Source organism: Macrobrachium nipponense, chromosome 29 (assembly GCF_015104395.2).
Source record: "Macrobrachium nipponense isolate FS-2020 chromosome 29, ASM1510439v2, whole genome shotgun sequence".
NCBI lineage: Eukaryota > Metazoa > Arthropoda > Malacostraca > Decapoda > Palaemonidae > Macrobrachium > Macrobrachium nipponense.
Window position 1 is genome coordinate 21,696,340 of NC_061092.1, and position 20,000 is coordinate 21,716,339.

Sequence of the window (20,000 nt, forward strand, 5' to 3'; positions counted from 1 at the left end):
AATTGAGGAACTTAAAAGTATATTTGATGATTAATGATTATTGTATCCTTCTCAGCGAAATGGAACATTACCCATGACGCAAGATATCAGATGCACTCTGCTTCTTCTACGTTCTTAGCGAATGGAAAAGGTCAGGTGTAAAGACATGAGCTCAGCGTTGTTTGTGTGTTTGCATGCGAGTGATTATTTAAGCAAATGAGACCACTTGGAAAAGGATGGTAAAGTTTTTTTTTTTTTTTTGCACCTTCTTAGCAAGTGGAACGGGTTGGGTGTATGAGAAAGCTTCGTGTGTGTGTGTGTGTGTGTGTGTGTGTGTGTGTGTGTGTGTGTGTGTGTGTGTATGTATTTGTTCACGGATAACAAAGGTGAGGAACAAAAACCATAAAGTAGGACGTGTAGGTGTTCTTACCAGCTTTAGAAAGTTTGGCACTTTGTTACAAACTTTCATTGTGTTCTTTTTGCGATGAAATGAAAGTATTTTTTTTTATCTCGGCGCTGCATTCGAGCCTCAAGACATGTTTGGATTTTTTAAAAACCAGCAACTTCTTGTTTTCCATAACAAGGAAGTTTTTAAAAACTTTAGAGTTAACCAAAATAAAAATCTCTCCAATTCGAATGGTAGGGGACTAAAAGCATTTGATTTTTTTCAGAATAATTTTGACTTTCATTTGTCACTACAGATGTTGCAAAGTAATAATAAAAGAAACCTAAAGACTTACTTCACACAAAATCTAAATATTAACGTTAACACTTCTATATAAAAGTCTTGTGTAGATATTAACCGGTAAAATAATTTGTTCTCACCCGAGTTTTTAAGATAATTAAAACATCTTAACTGAGAAATTACGCTTACATCGGTGAGACTGATATAAGAGGTCCATAACTTGTGTTAATTTAAAAAGAACACAATTGTGAAACTTACACTATGATGTTGATGCATGGTTTTGTATCTGTTTTTCTATCTTAACACATACATACATACATACATACATAGCTCATCAACCTCCAAAAGATGGTCGAGTCTGAACATTTTATGGCGGTCACCCACCTTAGTACAGATCGGGCCAAACATTACCTAGCTCCACTGAAAGAAAAATCAACAGTATACCGAAGGTGCAACTGACATTATATACGAATATTCTGTTAACATACAGTTGAATAATATTATCGTGTAAATACGAAACCTCTACCCAAATATGCAAAAGGAGTGAGGCTAAGAGCTACCTAACTAATTTCCAAACTTAACTACGACGAACTTCCCATAAAAAAAAAAACTTGCAATGAAAACAAAACCGGAATGTACTAAGGTTTCATACATGTTTAAATGACTGAATTAGTTACGGAAATGAATCCACTCTTATTCTAGAAATTCTCCACAGTGTTACTTGCTCCCCTTTAAACGTTCCCTTCTAGAAAGACGAGAACATTCAAGAAACAGCAACAAGGGAAAATAAACCGAAAATAAACCGGAGTGGGATTCCATAACATTCTAAGCAATCCTTTCGGGTCTTTATCCGCCTACGTCTCGCTCGTCCTTTCATTAATGATTTCATTTGAAGAGTCATCAGCACTTCACTAAATGGCCGCGATTCAGGTGCAAGGTGAGAGAGACCCTAATGCAGACATTTACGTTTCCGAAATAAAAACACCAGATTATTATAATAGGGTCTATCCAGCTTTAATCCGGAGTATTTACTCGGGGAATTGGTGGAGGGTGCGTGCGTGGTTTCCACTGGTAATGAGAGAGAGAGAGAGAGAGAGAGAGAGAGAGAATTGAAGCTTGTCTTTCTTTGATATATACCCGTATACCTATATCTGTGTGTGCGTATATATATATATATATATATATATATATATATATATATATATATATATATATATATATAGAGAGAGAGAGAGAGAGAGAGAGAGAGAGAGAGAGAGAGAACTGAAGACGAGAGAGGAGAGAGAGAAGACGAGGAATTTGGAAAGCCTGTCTGTCTTTGATATATACCCATATACTTATATCTGTGTTGTTGTATATATTATATATATTATATATAATATTATATATATATAAATATATGTATATAATTACATTATATATACATAATATATATTTATTATATATTTAATATATAATAAATAGTAAATATCATTAGTGCATAGCTATTTACGTTCATTATCAATTTTTTATGAAGTTCATATTTTTCAGATAAGAACGTTACAATGTAAGCAGTTGTATATGAACTGATAATAATGAGACGTCAAAGAAAAAGGGATGTCAAATTTCAAGTTTAAATTCTTCGTTGAAGAAAACTTATCTTCCTCCCTATTTTCAAACAGATCTTCAGGTGAAAATTCCGGGTTCGAATGCAATAAAAAAAAAAAAACCTTATTTATGTAGATGCCAAATGCTAGGAGCGATTTACAGGAAAGTGAGAGTCGAGCATCGAGCTACAATATCAAACTGTGAATAATAATAATAATAATAATAATAATAATAATAATAATAATAATAATAATAATAATAATAATAATAATATACTCTGATGGTGATATTTCAAAGAGACTTCCCGAAAGTACATGGAATTCCGCGGAGTTTTCATGATTTGCAATGTGAATAATTTGTAACGCGATGAAATATGGCCAGGCGACATTCAAGGTGATCTTGACGACAGAGCAACAGGGATTCTGAAGTAATTTTTTCAAAGACTTATTATGTTTAGAGGAAAATGAATCCGTATTTTCGCACTGAGTATTTACGGAGACTAAGAAAGAATTCGCTTTACGAAGCGAAGAGAGGAAACCTATTTTGCTACTGCTATAGCTTTGAGTTATATAAACATAAAAGATCATTAAATACTGAGAAAAATTACACCGATACACATCAGAGTCTTAAAAGAGATTGGGGTCGTCATATAAATTTATTTTAAGGGCACAAATACTTTTTTTATTAATAAATATTTTAGTTTAGTTGACCATGACTTCCATGGGTCATAAAATGCATCTGATGACATCCAATGGACTACTGACGGTGAAGATCAAACTCCATCACAGGGCAAGAGGATATGAGTGGCGGTGTTGGTTGGAGGAGAGAGAGAGAGAGAGAGAGAGAGAGAGAGAGAAAAGGGGGCTTAATGTTTAGACGGCAGCTACCTTGTTGCATAGTTGTGCTTGCTGCCAAGGTACACGCGCGTTCATAGATCAAAATAATCTACACTTTGGTAAAGTGTCGTCGGTCAGAGAATTTGCAAGAAAGGTATATATATAATTTTAAAGGAGGAGGAACGGTTTATGAGGGCTTATGCTGATGATCCTCGACTAGCAAACACCGAGGGTTACTATACTTAAGAACAGCTGAAGACGACTATGAAGGGTGAGGAAAGGACCTTCACGCAGAACAAGAAAATAATATTATCCTTACGACTCCGACTAATCAAGTCACAACCAAGGTGTTAAAATCCTCTTTGGAAGCCACTAAACGTGTCCAGTATGATTACCTCCGACGCTACATATTGTTTTAAATTTGTGTTTGAACTCTGCAATGGCGTTATTGATTGCCTGTGTGCTTGGAGATTTTTTTTACCCCACTCTGTATACTTATTGGTACATCATTTTGTTTACCAACTTCCCAACTCTACAACCATATAAAACGTTGCTATTTGTGACGAGGTTGTTTTTTGAGAGATGTGAGGCTGCAGTATATACCGCCAGTAGGATAATTTGGACAAAATTCAGATATTTTCTGTGATATCATGAATTTGAAATTAATGGATTATATGATAAAATCGTTAATAAAAAACAACCATTTCAACTTTTCGTTCTAGATTCTCGAAATACTTGCTACATCAAATTGCACATGTAAGTCTAAGCAATTAATTTATTTATAAACATATATTGTTAAGCCTAGGGAAATGAAAAAATAAAAAAAAGAGGATGAATATGACAAAGATGAGGCATCTGGTCCAACATTTCTCCAGTCACTGATATTTATGAGTGGTTTCCCGATCTTCTAAAGCTATGTTTTTGGAAGTAATTTTTACATACAACTTATGGTAAGGTAGACTTGTAATAAATTAATACACGTATTCACGATATATATGAGAATAATCTACTTATACAACGAAAGATTGTATAAAAATAATGAGGCTGCAGTCTGAAATTTTATTATTATTATTATTATTATTATTATTATTATTATTATTATTATTATTATTATTGCTGTTGTTAATAAGTGCATTCACAGCACCTATCTAATGTTAATATTTTTCTTTTCTTTTCCCTGGCTAAAAATATATATTATAACTTTTGTTACACAGAATTACATATAGGGATTTGAAGCAGCAAATCCATCGCGAAAATATCTAGATAAATTTTTTTGTTTTTTTCATTAACAATAAGATGTACCCTATGGACAGGCTGCTCTCAATATCTGCCAACAGGCGGTTTTTCATTGACGTACATATAGTGCATTATATCTTGATCAACTATAAGAAACTTGTTTGAATAATTTCGTTCGGGCTTATACTTGGTCAGAAAAACACTAGGACGCGTAGGCGCTCTTCCTATAAACATGAAAGGAAGCCTAGTTCTATATATACGTAGTTCTGAAATAAATTCATGGTCAGTTTTCTATTTGGTAACTTAAAGCTGCCTCTAACTGAAAACTGAAAACAGACCTGGCCTAGTATCCCTCGAAACCGTCTTCTTTGACAGTGCTAGGTTTCCTACTTGTACCTCCACGGAAGGTGCTGCCATCTGTCGGGAGGCAAAGTATTGATCTTTCCAAGTTGAATAAAGAGCTCCATCCTCCAGGCCTCGAGACCATTCTCTCTCATGCTGCAGCCACACGGTACCTACGCTCCCTTCTTATGTGAAGCTGGTGGGGCAACCATCCTCCTGTTTTTTTTTTTTTTATGACTACAGCTTATTCGGCAGTCCTTCGACTGATCCTGAAATGCCAGCTACTGTAGAACTCAATCCGTTCTAGCTACATCGCAAGGGTTTGCATTGCAGGTCAACAAATAATCCTCGGGGATTAACTCTGCTTGTTCCTGGTAGACACAATCCATCCTACTAAAAGCCAATAGAATGATAGGTTAAACCTACTTGGCTTTTATCTTTCTAAGACTTCCACATTACCCAATGTCAGAAACAAAAGCCATTTCACATGAAATTGTTGACGCCCAGGGTAGACAAACTTTTCAAGATTAACCAAGTTATGCACTTCTCAATACCTGGAACTTACAGACAACTGCACAAGCGGGGATTATTATTGTTAATAACAATTTAACGGAAATCATTAACATATATGTCAGCTTCTGAAAAACAGATTTATTTCTCAGCGTTTCGAAAATCCAATATATCTTCCTGTCTCTTTTAGTATAACTCTCTCTCTCTCTCTCTCTCTCTCTCTCTCTCTCTCTCTTTTCCACACACGCATGCACACAGTATATATATATACGAATATATATATATATATATATATATATATATATATATATATATATATATATATATATGCATGTGTGTGTGTGTGTGTGTACGTATACATAAATATATATATATATATATATATATATATATATATATATATATATATATATATATATATATATATATATATATATATATATATATCAACGTCAATGTATCCCGTTTGTCATCTAATATCATAAGAAGTTGGTCTTCAGGAAGACATGTATCACAGGGTAGAAGTTTCTGACCTTTGTGGACAAATATACCAAAGAGGTGAACAACGTTCTGGGTCCAGAAGTATTACTTGAATTCATATTTGATACAACATTCTTTGATACAACACTTGTCAATCTTGGACACTTATCCATCTGAAGAGACAGAAAAGTGATCAATATTTTGTCAGGTAGCACCAGGTCAAAAGAAACAATAGACATCATGCAGGGAAGACGTTGTCCAAGTAGCTTGGGCAGGCGTTGGGTCAGGTAGGGCCAACAACGTCCAGGGCCCCCAGTCTCCCCCAAGCAGCCAGGGTCACGCAAGGGCAAAGTCGTCGAGACTATTGGGATCTTTCTGTTGTTTCTTGGGGTCTCCTGTAGCGTCTCCGAAAGGACCGGTGCGGCAAAATGAGAGTAAATGTCAAATACAAGATTCAATGGGGGGTCCAGGAGATGGCATTTTCGCTAAGTTTGTATTTCGATGATATTTCACTGACCTTTCAAATCGGGTTGTTAATACGGTGCGTCTTCATGGGCAGCCTTTAGTGCTACTGTGTTTCCCTGGTGATGTGATGGTGAACCTACGTAGGGTCCCCGATTGCATTTTTTTGTATTTCCCCACTCGAGCCAAATAGGAACGACGGTACGAGCCATTGAGCTCCTGCACAACACGTGAGTATGCTTGGATCTCCGCCATATTACTTATATTTCTCTTGTTCAAGTTAAAAGTATCTATGCCTCTTCATGAATGGTTTGTAGGGAGAATGTCACTGAATGTCGTTTCTTAAGAGTTGAACGCGCGGTACGGGAGATGCCGAGGGCTGTGGCTCCTTTGTCCTCAAACGCCCGAAAACTGCTGCTGGTGAAGGTATCATAAGAGGCCATGCAATGCTATTCTCAAAAGAACAGTCTTCACAGTAGTTATAAAAGTACTAAAGATTCTTACCGCATTCGTGTTAGGAAAATGGCTGCACTTCATTTATTCGAGTTAAAAATGGATGGATATATTCCGCGAAGCAAATACAAAGGTACTCATGAAGGTAAGTACGTCGCGTCTTGTGTTAACGGTTAAGTATGTAAGTAATGTGCATATAACTGCCGAGGCCATGTGAAAATGCCTTATATTTTCTATTCAAGTATATAAGTGAAAATTTGCAAAAATGTATACATATACCGCTTTATGGATAAATGCACAATTATGTAAACCGACAGAATCAATACATAGACAGACGACAACGAGAGAGAGAGAGAGAGAGAGAGAGAGAGAGAGAGAGAGAGAGAGAGAGAGAGCATTCTCATTTTAGCGCATGCGGGACTAATCTATTGCATAACACATGTACACAGCGGCGTGAAAAACACAAGAGGAGTCAGGACAGAGAAGGTGGGGGATGATGGCACGAGCGAGATGACAGTTCTACTGACACATTCCTCTTCCAAGGGGGATATAAGTGGGATAAGCAGGAGTCTTCACTATAAAGTCTAAAAATAGCTGATGATCTTATATACAGACAGATAATACATTTATATGCTCTATAAATCTATTCACATGCATGACTCGTGAGATATACATATATGCGTATATACGTACACATACGTAGGTATACATAAGACCAATGCGCATGCACATGATGCCTCAGATGTATTTCTATGCATTCGTAATGACACATGCATAGAACCCGTTAGGATTTGTAATAAATTAAATAAAAAATAAAATATATCACAACGCATGTCACAGTCTGACTAGTATATCATCAGTGTTTCTCCTGTACATACACGGATCTTAACCTCTTGATTTCTCATTTTTCATACCTTTTTCCGCTCTCATCTTTACAGTCCTTGACGGCAGGTTAGAAATAATGTGGAAACCTTTACAGTCGTCCGCTACGTTTTGGACAAAGACAGAAGTCTATTTCAGATACTGCGCTCATATATCTGTCGATATCAGATAATTTTTGCCAGGGCTCGAATAGACCCATCTTCATAACCGCAATGTAAAGTGTTTAAGCACGTCGACTCTACTGTGACGTCTAGGAACTCCGATCTCATATTATCACCCCCAGCCGTGAATCCTGTGAGACAGGTATGAAGAAGCCTTAACATATCAGGGATAGTACTCGGAAGCATACTCGTAAACGCTATTAAGACAGGTTCGCGCTAAGATTGATAAATCGACAAGCTTAAAGATATTTGTGCCTATTATATACGTTTTATATATACTATATATATATATATATATATATATATATATATATATAGATATAATATATATATATACGTAGTATTTATTAACCACAATGCCCTCTTCACTTCTCGATTACTTCATTTTTTGGGGGGAAATCCTTGTCACCACGAAGCCAACCAAATTAAGAAAACTAAAAAGGTTTTCACATTTCGATTTTGTTTCCAGAAAGTGAAGAAACGGAGCAGTTAAGAGGGCACTACAGTTAACAGATACTACATAGGTATTTGGTAAAAAGTGTATAAGTTGGATTAAAGTAAAACGCATTCAAATACACATATATATGTATGTATGTGTATATACATGTATACATAATACACACACACCACACACACAACACACACATATATATATATATATATATATATATATATATATATATATGTGTGTGGTGTGTGTGTGTGTGTGTGTGTGTGTATTATGTATACATGTATATTACACATACATGCATATATATGTGCATGTGAATGTGTTTTACTTTAATATATGTATGATATATATATATATATATATATATATATATATATATATATATATATATATATATATATATATATATACGGCCATAACACTGAACAAATCCTCTTCCGGATGGGAGTACAACTTTGAACCGGATTTCCATGTCAAGCCTAATAATCAATTAGGAACTATGCCTAACAATAAAGAATGATTAAGATATGGTTGCAAATTACAGCTCTAAATGGGTGTTTTTTCAATTAAAGGAAACTCACAGAGGCTCAAACGAATGGCAAAATTGCTAACGTACGCTACGACTTCTGGATTGAAAATTTAAAATGAAAATACACCAATTTTGCAGCTATTCTCAGTATTACCCAAATTGGCGAAAAATGATTTCACATTTTATGAACAGGGAAAATCATCTCAAATATTCAGGTATTTATTTTAAAAAATCAATAAATGAAGAACACTCTCCTGACCTACCAAAAACTGGAATGTAAAAAGCTGAGGAAAATAGCATTAATTGTTGCTATATGTAGCGATGCATATTCCAAGACCCATAAATGTCATCTTAACTGGGAGGAATAAGGAATAAAGTCTCCTGTTAATGGAAAATAGATCTAGACTGACAGGGTGAAATAATGAATTGATAAGCAGATGGAGATGTACGTGTAAAATGAGAAATAGGGTGGTTGAATGATAAACAGAGGGAAATGGCGGGGTAGATAGATGGGCAGGCTTTGTGTACCCTATGTCTCACTACAGAATATCTACTCCCTTTTTCAGATCGTCTGTAGTAGATTTCCGTCCGGTGGCCAAGTGTTACAGAAGACAGACCTGTAAAGGTTTCGAAAGATCGACGTCATCACAATCACATAAACGAATATCTATTGCAATACAATGGTGGCCACCAGTATTCGAAGACAGTGATTCACTTCAATAGCCAAAGCCACACGGTCTAAACGTCTGGTAATGTCAATTCGCCAAAATAAGAAAATAGAAAAAGAAAAGAAATTGAATGCGAATTAATTCAATGAGATCTCAATACAGAAATCCTGCTGGCTATCCAAATCATAACTATGCATCAATGCTTAATTTTTTACAGTAACAAGCTTAAAATTGTTAAGTGTAATGTAATACTGAAGCGCTGAGAGGTGAAGAGACAGTACTCTTAAAACGGACTGTGTAAAGTATTTACTGAGCTACAGAACTCAATGACAATCTAAAGTTGATTAAAATAGACGTCAATTTGTTTCAAGAATTAAGCACTGTAACCAGTCTTCCATCTCCATCAAAATGAAATACAACACTCTTACCTTCTTCCTTTCAAGCCTCAAAGCTGGAGGGAAATCACTATATCGTATAAATATATTTCTTTGCCCGCTTTTGTACTTTCACTATCATGGGAATCTATATCACCCTGCCTGAAACAAAACAGAAAAAAGGAAAAATTTATAAAACAGAGAACATTTTTTCTAATGATGTATTCCTGAAAAAGTGTATAGGATGGACTGCAACTGGAATTCATCAATGATCATTCACTGAAATTCATTGCATATGAGATCCCTATGTCTACGAATTCGTCCTAATGGCTTTATCCTGAAGGTGAGGAGGGAGAAAAATAACAGAAGGATTAAGTGCCCCACGAGAGAGAGAGAGAGAGATTATTCAAATGAGTATGATTATTCGGGAAAATATTGACTTCGGAGGGCATAAGAGACACGATTATCACTACATAATACGATGATCCGTGAAAAAAGCCAGTCATTACTCTGCAACAGATTAAAAGCATATCGTGCTAATACTAAGCTTCCTTTGATAGGCCACAAGAAATAATCCCCCCTAAGAAAGCTGATATTTACCAGCCTTAAATATATCTTTAAAAAAATGTGTAATTTAACTCTGTAGGTGATACTGCATTATATACTTTTGTAGAATTGAAGCCCATCATTATCATTATCACCAGCATTATTAATTCCAATGAAGTGAAAGCTAATGCTAATACTACGCCAACAGTTTGTTGATCTTGTGTCAACTTAAATTTCGTCAACCTCAGGCCATTCCCGAGTGCGGACCTTATAACCCTTCAGAACCTCTTACGCAATATCATGTTTGTAACCTTCCAGAATCTCATAGAAAATACCATCATGCAATTTAGAAATCCTCCTTCCTGCAGAGTACTGTTCATACAAAAATAGATGATACAATTATTCCAATATCCTTACTAAAATTCAATAGAATATGCCATAAAAGAAGGATGTGGTGAAATGCTGAGCAGTAATCAAAATGAAAGATACAAAGTTTCCTGATTAAAGCTCATTCAGCCGTGAAAAAAACAAATGCCACGAAACTTTCTTATTCATCAAAAGAAAAACAGAACTCGGTTTCATTCCTCCGAAAGAATCATCAGAGAGGAGGCGTCATCATCATCGCCGGCGTTGCAATGGGCTCACCCGTGAATTATATATTATAAATCCCAAACGGATCGAATCAGATGAATCACGATTCCGATTCGAAAGTTCAAACCCGCCAGCAGCCCCGATTTTTCCAATTCGGCATCGGCTGCTTTCTGCCTCGACTGATGTCGTAGATCGTTGTCTTCAGTACCGTCTTTCTTATTTTTCTCTGCAGTACTGCTGACGCTGAAAGTAGCTATTTGTTCTAAATTACGCAGTAGAAATTATCAATGATGAATGAAATTTGCCACAGGGGATTTTGGCTGTTCATTGGGGTCGTTTTGATGCTGTGCGCTGATAGTGAGGGTAACTCGCGTGACACCTATTTCTAGCTATATTTCGCTGTTGTTGAAAGATATTATGAAGAATTAAAATGTTGTCAGAATTTCTATAACCACACTCTAAAGCCTTTTCTAAATTCTTCTTTTCATAATAATTCATAGAAGGTGCTGGTCACGACAGTGATTCTAGAAGTTCTGACGGTAGAAACAAATTGAAATAGAACGATTTTATGGAAAATCTACAAATTGATCACTAATTGTCAACGGTAATTGTTTACTTACACTTGTGAACAATACATTCGTTTGTTCCATGTTTAAAAAATGCGTGTTTATGCCGACTTCCCTCGGGAATCAACTTTTACATTCATATTCCCTATAATAACCATTTTCAGTGTTCTGGTCTATTGCAATGATTCATCGTTTCATTATAATTTCTTGTAATGACAAAACCAATAATTGTGACGAATTCTTACGCTTTTGCAGGTTCCTGTAACAATATCCCTTTTTATAAAATACCATAATAAATTAATTCTTTTTTAAATACATTTAAGTAAGTTTTATATTTGTTTCGATAGTTTGCAAGAAAAGCAAAAGATTCTGAAAAGGCCTTCCATTCCATAGGAATGAGATAAACTTCTATACCAACCTCCGCACCCATTTATCGATAACTTGTGATTAGGTAAGTTGGGAGTATAGGTTATAGATCGAAATGTTGATCCGCATATTCGAAATATACGTTTACAAATATTTTGCGGCAATGTAATTAAGGAAAAACAACCAGTTATGCAGATTTGGAAGCAGCTCGTTACAACTGTTAACAGTTCAATCTGTATCAATAAAAATGATGTTTCTGTCAGTTAAGTGTAAAACTTAATTTTCATTCTACTAAAGCATTACAAGCTTGTAACAGAAACACGATTTTCTACATCCCAAACCACAAACTCGAACGTCAGTCATCGTCCATCGGTACTCGCCACAAGTATCATATACAACAATCAGTTCTTCATGAATTGCAGGAAGTAAAAAAAAAAAAAGGACAAGGATAGAAAAGATCATTCATAAAAAGAGATCACTATAAAAAAAAACATACGTACGAAAAAGGTATATATATATATATATATATAAAAGTCTGTGATACAGATGTCAATGTATTGTTCTATGACCTTTCTTGTAATTTTCTGTTCGGTGGAATGACCTTTAACTTCCCCCCTGATTCCGGTCCTGCTACCAACTGTTTCTGAAACATCCTGCAAAACCAACCACCCTTTTTCATTTCATTTCATTTCTGTGAACATCAGGTGCTGCTACTCGCAGATGTCTGCCAATAATTGTCCTTCCGGGCTGGATAGTTTTCTTGATCAATGTTGGTATTTTCATTTTCATTTTTACCGTAATGATTTGCGTGGCAATAGGGCTACTCTCTTCATTGGGAGACTAAATGCAGTTTCTTCTATAGGCCTGTCCACACTAGGAAACATTGTTTGCAAACATTGTAAACTTTGTTTGCAGACAATGTTTTCTAGTGTGGACGGGCCTTAACAAACCGCTCAGTGTGTTCACTTAAACTGTAAAATATGACTATAATAAACAAAAAAATCTGTGATGAATTAAATTCTCAAGATTTTTGAAGAAAAAACATACTTGAAATGGGATGACCCTACTTTCAGAGGTTACCAATACTTGCTAGAAGGATGTTATATTTTCCAACTTCTTTAGAAATACAATACCCTTTTTTATGATGCTTAATGAGATATAAAATAAACACAAAAATGGTTGATTGTGCACTAAATTAACAAGTAAATTGAAATAAAAAGAGAAATACTTTTATCACACCTGTTCTTATTGAAATCACGCAAATACCTTTCAAATTTTTCAAAAGTCTGAGAGATGACACGAATGACTTTGGAATGTTAATTAAAAAAAAAAAGATTCTGTCCAATGTTCTCAGCGACTCAGGGATTATAATCTTAAAACCCATTATTCATATTCATAAATCATAGAAGTTGTTCCTTCATTGTTCATATTATTCAAGGTATTATTTGAAGCACTAATAGGAATAATGAAAAACATCCACTTCTGAGAAATCAGAGCTATCTTTCATGAATGTAGAGAGTTCATTTCAAACCATCTTTTTAACTTTCCCTTTTAAGTCTTTATCATCATTTAAACTTCCCCTTTAAAGTCTTTATCATTATTTTAACTTCCCATTTAAAGTCTTTATTATGATTTTAACTTCCCCTTTAAAGTCTTTATTATCATTTTAACTTCCCCTTTAAAGTCTTTATTATCATTTAAACTTCCCATTTAAAGCCTTTATCATTATTTTAACTTCCCATTTAAAGTCTTTATTATGATTTTAACTTCCCCTTTAAAGTCTTTATTATCATTTTAACTTCCCCTTTAAAGTCTTTATCATTATTTTAACTTACTTAGTCTTTATTATGATTTTAACTTCCCCTTTAAAGTCTTTATTATGACTTTAATTTCCCCTTTAAAGTCTTCATTATCATTTTAACTTCCCCTTTAAAGTCTTTATCATTATTTTAACTTCCCATTTAAAGTCTTTATTATGATTTTAACTTCCCCTTTAATAAAGTCTTTATTATCATTTTAACTTCCCCTTTAAAGTCTTACTATCATTTTAAATGACCCTCTTAAAGTCTTTATTATTATTTTAACTTACCGTTTAAAGTCTTTATTATGATTTTAATTTCCCATTTAAAGTCTTTATTTATTAATTTAATTTCCCCTTTAAAGTCTTCATTATTTTCAAGTCGATTAATAAAACTAATATTCAAGAATGATCCTTAGATTTTTCACTAATGAAAAAATTAGCAAATCTCGAAAGTCAATTTTTATTGGATATAAAACAGATGAATGAACTGAATAATGTTCAAAATTATTTTTTTTTGTCACGTCCGGAGTATAAGCCCTGGAACTTCTGATAGTCGTCACTACTACTACTACTGGCACAGGAGTGCAGAACTTTCCATGCATTCTTGAACAGATAATGGACGACAATCACAGTCTTTCGATCTAATTCATCTGTTATTCCTCCACTACCAGCAGGCCCTAGGAAATAATTTACAAGTGTATGTAGCAAACTTATACCTTCTTTTTTTTTCAGGCTAAAACGTTTCAGTTCAATGTCTGAGCAAACTTATACTTTTCTTTCCTTTTTTCTTTTTTTTCAGACTAAAAAGTTTTCGTTCAATGTCTGAAATTTGATTCTCATCCTGAAACGCTTCTCGTGTCAAATTTATTTACGTTTTTTCGAACACTCAAGTGACTCTTGCAAACCCACGAGTATAGCCTGTTTTGAGGTGACGGAAAATAATGGCTACTAGCATTAATATCGCTATATTAGATATATATATATATATATATATATATATATATATATATATATATACGATATATATATACATATGAATAGTCAAATACTCCAGTAAAAAATGTTCCAATAGAAAATTCCAATACAGAATTGACATTAAATATATTCTCATGCAAAAACATTTGACAAAAATGAGCATTTCACGCGCAATCTCATTTGATTAAGGGAAGGGTATATGTTTAGAATCAACATTTTTAAATATCACAGTAAACAGCTTGTCTTCGCAGTTATATCATTCACGTTGTCGGGATTCTTGACATCTGTCAACGGGTCAACGTCCTGAATTTGTCAAGTGAGCACATCAAGGTGGTAGTTAAAATTGTTTCAATAACCAATTTTGTATCCATTTCGTAATAATAATAATAATATAATAATAATAATAATAATAATAATAATAATATTAACAATAATAATAGACTGGAGTTTTTTTGAATTGTTAAAGCTATTCTGATATTTCCTGAATATTATCTGTTATGGATTTAAAAAAAAAAAAGAATAAGTTTGGCCGGTTGCCTGCTGGACTGCAATCTCTGACATTTACGCATATAGAAATCCCTTCACAAAGATACACTGAACTATATTATCAGACGTTTACTGAAGCAATGTTGAAAGGGATCCAATCAGTTATTTTTTTTATATAAAGTGTAGCGTATTTTCATTCTATTCTGGAAAGCTGGATGGCAGTTAGGGTGGAAGGGAGATGATGCAGTGACACACACGGCGATCTGGCGTTTTCATTCCCAAACAATAGTGCTATTAGGTGTCCACTTTCAAAGCTGTCTTAGAAATTGTCCACGTAAGCGAGGCGGAATTCCAGAAAAGAAATAAGGGTCTATATGTATTCATAATCATTTAAATATCAGAGAGAATGAATATCCGGGTCAAAATGAACGTGTTACCCATTCCACCACTTTGCCATAACAGAGGCTACGTATAATAATAATAATAATAATAATAATAATAATAATAATAATAATAATAATAATAATAATAATAATTTTCCGGATTCATGTTTGTCTTATTGTACAGCTACGTAGAACAAGTTTTAATAAGATAAAAATAATGTAGAAGTGACTTCCATTTTATCAACTCTTCTTCCACTTCAGGATACTTGACTACACTGCAGTGTACTGCACAGTTTTACTGTTTGATACTGTTTAGTTCTGTAGTATTGGGCTGATTTACTGTGCTGCAGTTCTGGTGAAAATTCTGAAGTTGAAGAAGTTGGAGGCTTAGACAGCAATGTATCTGGGAGCCATAATTGACACTACAGTGTACCAAGAAATTTAACGGTGTATATGGGTGGTTGTGTAACTCAGTGATTGAATTAATAATTAATATGGAATCAGGCAATATAAAATGAATAAACAGCGAGAGAGAGAGAGAGAGAGAGAGAGAGAGAGAGAGAGAGAGAGAGAGAGAGAGAGAGAGCCAAGATACACTGACGTAACTATCCAAGTGAATGAAGATATAAACGTTACTTACAAATGTCATGCAATAATACTTTTAAGAATTCATAAGTTTCGCCACTTTTCTCCGTAACATTGATCTTACATCCCCGCCCGTTACTTGTCACCAGTTAATTAACCAATTAACTACGGAAATCACTGAATATGGAGTGTTGGGTAAGTTTACTTATAAAGAGAAAAATGCTAATGAATTCCGCCCTGAAAACTATCATAATGTCACGGTCTCAACATTTTTTCGTTCTTTCGAGTACCTTCGTTGCTTCCTGCTCGGTGTTTGGGTGGACTGATCAAATTCTTCATGAAAACTACTACTGTTGGTATTGAAATCGCTACTCAATATCATCATTATCCTATTCGAAGATATAAAAAAAAAAAACTTTCCCCTCGAAGGTACATCTGAAGCATCATAATTTATATATATATATATATATATATATATATATATATATATATATATATATATAGATATAGATAGATATATATATATATATATATATATATATATCTATATATATCTATATATAGATATATATAGATATATATAGATATATATATATATATATATATATATATATATATATATATATATATATAATATATATATATATATATAAATGGTTATTGACAATATCATAACTGAATAAATGGAAGACCACTGAAGACAACGATAAACATTATCCGTAAGATTTATCACAATTGCGCGGCATATTCTCCCATGAAAATTGTTAAACAAAAGATGATAGGCGAATGATAATGGCTGTGATCGCGTTTTCAAGTAAAGTAGATATACAAGTTCCTATCCTCCAGAGGGATTTCACATTTCTCCTCTGTCTTCTAAGTAAATCTACAGTATAGAAGAGAGGGTTTATATTTTTGTTTCAGTACTTCTTTTCTTCTTTGTTGAACGTAACATCTGCATATGCTTTCTCTTGTAAATCATCTCGTTTATCTCGTATGTTGTCGGTAAGATATTGTAAGTGTAAATATACTAAATTCTAATCGCGTTGTGACTGTATTACTTTTTATGTATACGTTATGTGTATATGAGTGTGTTTGTTGCTGGTTTATTGCAAGCAGATCTAGTTGCATCTGTTGGTGCCTGTTTGAGTAAGTGTAACATTAGAGCATGCACTGACCATACAAATTAAGTGTGTTTGGATATCATGTTCCCTGCGAAATTTCCACCGTAAATCACCCCGCCACTAGCAACGCCAATTTGAAACAACACATCCTTCAATTAATTCTACCTGTGTCCTTGCAAGGTGATATCCCCTTCTCAGAGGGTGGGCGGTCATGCGTGTGAGCCAGCGTGAGTCTGAGGGCACTGCCAAAATGCTCTACCTGCCAGTTGGATCATATCCAGTGTCAGGTATTTTATTAATGCCAGTTAAAGCCTGTGTGCGTTATATAACAGGGTAGAGGGGGAGGGGGGTGGGGGGGCCTGTTCCTTGTCCCTTTTATACACGTGTCAAGGGACCAGTGGGTAGCAACAAGTGATATTGTTTAGCTAAATGGCTTTTGGAAAGATGAGCAAGACTGAGTAACCTTATATAAGAATACTGTGACAAAGACAACGTCAATAACTTAAACAAAAGCATTCAGGGTAATGAAGGTTACTTTCACAGACGCCGAAACTTACAAAACAATGACAGTCTTTGGTACTGGTTATTGTGAAACAAGACTCACGAGCAGTAGCAATGACTTCAAGGGCAACTGTGAACAAATAAAAGTCTCCCTCAATGATTACAAGTAAACAGCATTAGCAGTTAATGTTTTGAAGTTTCTATCTAAATACAGAACTGTATAGTGTGTGCTTTTTATCTATTTCTATAACCAATATCCCCTAAAAAGATATGGCGCAGAATATTTATTATATTCCTTCAATAGAGGGAAAGGTCTCCCAATACTCATTTTAGAAAGATGTGCCATAAAATAAATCTCAAATCGTATTTACTTCACCGCATGAACGCACCATTCGAGACTAGACTTCTGGCACATCTTTCTTTTCTAAAGATTTCTGCTCCTTTCTCCCCCACAGGACACGCACGCGTGTAAAAAACAAAAACAAAAAAAACAATATATATATATATATAATAATATATATAAATATATATATATATATATATATATAATATATATATATATATATATATATATAATATTATACACACGCGTGTGTGTCTTGTGGGGGAGGAAGGAGCAGAAATCTTTAGAAAAGAAAGATGTGCCAGAAGTCTAAGTTTCGAATGGCGCGTTCATGCGGTGAAGTAAATACGATTTGAGATTTGTTTTATGGCACATCTTTATAAAATGAGTATTGGAAAACTTCCTAACATTAACTGCTAATGCTGTTCCATGGGGACATTTTTATTTCTCAGTTGTCTTTGTTTATTCGTAATCATTGAGAGAGACTTTTATTTGTTCGCAGTTGCCCTTGAAGTCATTGCTACTGCTCGTGACACTCGTTTCACAATAACCAGTACCAAAGACAGTTAATTGTTTTGTACGTTGTGGCGTCTGTGAAAGTAACCATCATTACCCTGGACCCTTCTGTTTAAGTTATTGACGTTGCCTTTATATATATATATATATATTATATATATATATATATATATATATATATATATATATATATATATATATATATATATATACATATGTGTGTGTGTAGGTATGTATGTGTGTGTATGAGTGTGTGTTTGAACACCTGTACTTGTGCATGTGCTATCATGAAAGTATGGAACAGTATTTGATAATTGCTGACTTTTAATTTTTATGACCTAAAATCGTCATGAAATCTAAACCGTAAAACCCAATATATATTTTAACATAAACTAAAGAAAGTGAAGAGAAAATTCAATTATCTAAACATATGAATCAACTTTCTCAACGGTATAAGACATGAAACTAATAAAAATGTGAACTGATAATGTCATGATCCGTGTTTTCATTAAAGGGGCTGTCAACACCCCAAGAGAGCACTTAGTTTAGAAACTGATTACGAGCTGATTCTCGAATAGACACATTAGTAAACATATTAAAAGGCCTGATCAAGTTGATTGTTTGTTTTTTGTTTGTTTGTATGATGTTTTTACGTTGCATGGAACCAGTGGTTATTCAGCAACGGGACCAACGGCTTTACGTGACTTCCGAACCACGTCGAAAGTGAACTTCTATCACCAGTAATACACATATCTCACCCCTCAGGGAACGCCCGAGAATCGAAATCGCGGTCAACGAGGTGGCACGCCAACACCTTAACGACCAAGCCACTGAGGCGCCCTGATCTAGTTGATATATCGCTATAATGTATGAACGCCGACAACCGAACGAAAAGGAGCCTCTCATTTTGTCATAATTAAGTCAAGACCTATATTAATTCAGACTCTTGGAATGCGGAGATGCACCACCTATAGCTAAATCTCTGGCTAGCCTTGCGACAGAAAGCGCACGCAACCACGGACAAAAGACAGTTAGCGTCAAATTGCACAGGTGCAAGACGCAAGGTTTATAAAACTGTATAGCTGTTGGTCGTCAGCCACATTCGCCTTGGCTGGTGAGAGAAAGAGATACAGAAATATCTTGGCAAATGTTGTAGTAGTAAAACTATAATGAAATCTGAGGTACTATGAAGCTGTTGCATTCAAGGAAACTTTACTGATTCACATGACACTCAAAATTTTGACTTTCTAGAGCGTTCATTATGAAGTTTCTAAAAACCTGTTTTTCTATTCTATAAAATATATTGAGATTTGACGTGTTTACCCGGCTCTTTCAGATCTATACAAATCGGCAAAAAAAAAAGAATAAAAAATCGAAATATTCTTGAAAGGTTTCTCATTGGTTTTATAAATACTTTTTTAAAATCCGTGTAAGTAATATTGGTTATAGGTGTTACGAGAATTTTTTCAGGACATGTGAGACACTAAATAGACCGCAGATATTTCTGAAATAGTAATATATTCTGAAATAGTAAAAAAAAGAGGACATAAACAAAATTACATTGGTAATATAAGCCATGAACATT

At 34.3% G+C, this 20,000-nt stretch overlaps 1 protein-coding gene and 1 long non-coding RNA gene across 3 annotated transcripts in view; one reads left to right on the forward strand and one right to left on the reverse strand.

Moving 5' to 3' along the window:
- Positions 1-20,000, reverse strand: part of LOC135206183 (homeobox protein OTX-like) — a 492,545-nt gene that overhangs the window by 290,361 nt on the left and 182,184 nt on the right. For both annotated transcript variants that reach the window (XM_064237496.1, XM_064237494.1), the window contains exon 4: positions 9,690-9,797. The gene's annotated coding sequence lies outside the window, so the exon portion shown is untranslated. The remainder of the gene's footprint in view (positions 1-9,689; positions 9,798-20,000) is intronic.
- Positions 6,231-20,000, forward strand: part of LOC135206187 (uncharacterized) — a 55,660-nt gene continuing 41,890 nt past the window's right edge. The window contains exon 1 of the long non-coding RNA XR_010312694.1: positions 6,231-6,347. This is a non-coding gene — a long non-coding RNA (uncharacterized LOC135206187). The remainder of the gene's footprint in view (positions 6,348-20,000) is intronic.